The sequence below is a fragment of the Mauremys mutica genome, chromosome 14 (assembly GCF_020497125.1).
Source record: "Mauremys mutica isolate MM-2020 ecotype Southern chromosome 14, ASM2049712v1, whole genome shotgun sequence".
Classification (NCBI taxonomy): Eukaryota; Metazoa; Chordata; order Testudines; family Geoemydidae; genus Mauremys; species Mauremys mutica.
In genome coordinates, this window is record NC_059085.1 from 17,854,393 (window position 1) to 17,857,139 (window position 2,747).

At 34.7% G+C, this 2,747-nt stretch overlaps 1 long non-coding RNA gene across 1 annotated transcript; it reads right to left on the minus strand.

Annotated features, from left to right (window-relative positions):
• Positions 1-343: 343 nt before the first annotated feature.
• On the minus strand, positions 344-1,332 carry LOC123349622. The gene is made up of 2 exons (XR_006573602.1): positions 1,236-1,332; positions 344-1,104 (listed from the first exon to the last, which is right to left on the minus strand). It is a non-coding gene; the product is annotated as an uncharacterized LOC123349622 (long non-coding RNA).
• Between the last annotated feature and the right edge of the window lie 1,415 nt (positions 1,333-2,747).

The window sequence follows — 2,747 nt, forward strand, 5'->3', positions numbered from 1 at the left end:
CGTAGCACTCCTGGGAGTGCACAGAAGGCCAAAGATTTAGGTTGCCTTTGTCTATATTTCAGAGTAGCAGCCGTGTTAGTCTGTATCAGCAAAAACAATGAGGAGTGCTTGTGGCACCTTAGACTAATAAATTTATTTGGACATAAGCTTTCGTGGGCTAAAGCCCACTTAAGATGCCACAAGCACTCATAGTTGTTTTTGTCTATATTGCATACCTTTAGCTTTCTATGTAGTCATATCTAGCAGAGAGTGCTCTGTTCTGGCATAAAAAAAAAGTTCCAAATTATGTCAAACATCATCCATAATAAGATCTTTTTCTGACTTAAAGAATATCCTTAACAAGTTTGAAGAAAAGTAACTTTATTTCCAACAGTGGAAACATACAGTAGATTTTAAAAAATCAATTTTAACTTAAATGCATCACACCCTCTTGTACTGCAGTCAGAAAACTAATTACTTCTAAATATACGGTAATATGGTATGGCTAGACGATATCATCAAGAAGCTAAAAATTCCTCTCATGAAATAAATGTATACCACAGAGGAAAAATACTGATGACTTATTCATAAGTGTGTTTAAGTACAGCTAGAGAACTCTAAAAGTCATGAAACCTTAAAGGCAGACTTGCTTTCTGTCTAGCAGGAAGCAGCACTAATCATTTACTATATCTTACATCCCTATTAAATGAAAGTTGTAATGTTGAATTTAAGTGTTTAGAATATTTTTGTTTTATCCATACATTGCTGGTCTCTATAATAGTCACTTCTTTCTTGTCCATCCAGTTCTTAATGAACTATCAATCAATGTTATTGGATAGTCACTTTTTATTCTATCCACTGTCTTCATTAAGAACTTAGAAAAGTCCACAGAAACTCAGTGAAGTTAGACTTAGGAGGTCAACTACTCACAATGTATTTGTATTCATTGGAAACAATTTAGAGAACTGTCTTAAGAGCAGGGTCCTTGTTCAGAGGGTTTTTTTTGTTTGTTTTAGGATGTTTTCCAATGCAGCACATAGATCAGTGGTTTTCAACCTGGGGTCCACATGCTATGTCTAAAATTTCCAAAGGGATCCACACTTCCATTTGAAATCTTTTAAAGGTCTGCAAATGAAAAAAGGTTGAAAACCATAAATAAGACATAGGCCCCTGATCCATGGTTTCCTAGGGGCTACCATAATAGGAAAATTATTTCTAAGGTAATTCTACAGAAGTCATTATTAGACTTTGTGTACCTGCTGTCATTCGGTCCTCATAGCTCAGTTGTACACACCTCTCCAATTCTCATAAGAGAGACAGATTAAGGATTCCAGTCCTTATCTATTCTGGCATTTGGTGGAATGCTTTCGATGTTGTGACTTAAATGTCTAACGACTATTAATGTTTGTGGTAGTTGTGCAACAAATGCTTTGAACATCAGGCTGAATGCTTACTTTCTACTGAGCTAAAGTTTGCTCTTATTCTTTCAACACACTATGGAAGCTGGGCCAGATTCAGCGCTGCTCTAAACTTACACCGAGATTGAATTTGGCCCTCTCATATCACAATACCGAAGGAGGTAGAGCTTTATGAAAAACACCAAATATCATAAGACTTGCGATAAAATTGCAAGAGATATCATCTTCTCTTATACTTATATTGTAAGCTTTGTAGGGTGGGGGTTGTCTTTTTGTTGTTTGTAAAGAGTTTTAGCACAATGGGGTTCCTTTCCATCACTAGGGCTCCCAGGCCTGACAGTAATGCAAATAATAATCTCCACTGAGGGACTGCAGAATCAAGATCCTAATAAGTGGTAAAGAACTAAAATTCAAAACCATGGTATGAGCACAATCCATAGCTGAACAAAATAACACAGCCTACAATTTAACCTCTGGATAGGAAAACAAGCATATGGTCTGTTTCAAAAAGGTAATTAATACAAATAACCACTATCCATCTCTTAGATGGAGATTCTTCAATTTCTCATCTTCACAGAAAACTTGGGGTCTTCCGGCATAGAGATGAACAACCGCTCCCCTGATCTCACAACACCTATTCCTAACTCTGAACACATTCAAAATATAGCTTCCCTTCCAAGTGATAAGTAATCATGAAAAATACTAAATTAAAGTGAAATCTAATTGCTCAACTAACTCAAATATCTGCCAGAAGATTTCAGTAGGTAACAGTATTCTATGAGCTGTCCCAAGCTGGAATTTGTTACTGGTGCCACCCCAAAAAAACTTGTTCACAATAACCTGCAGCTATGTTGGCAAATAATGGAAAACTATTTGTGCAAATGCAAAAGCTTAAGAAAACTTAAAAAATTTACTCTGACACCATTGTGTTGAAAATGAATCATTTTGCTGTCTGGATATTTTAGTTTATTAAAAGTAAAGAGAATCCTTCAGTAAGGTTTTTATCCTACAAAGCCATATTACAGCTAATCAATTTGAGCGAAAAATATATTGGAAAATCATTCTTATATAAATGGAAACTATTATAATTTAAATGGGTGCAAAAGAAACCATACATTTTTGAAGGAGATCAATGAAAAGCACTTTATTAGAAAATATAAATCACTTTTTAATTTTGGATGCAATAAGAAAAAAAACACACTTTTTCGGTTCCATTGAAATTGATTGGTACACCTGAAGAGAAAAGCAGCTTTATCATCTCATTATCAGTCAATTAATATTCAGGTCTAAATGTGAATACTATTTCAGTTAACTATAAATGGAGGATTTTATTGAAGTGTTAATAGACTA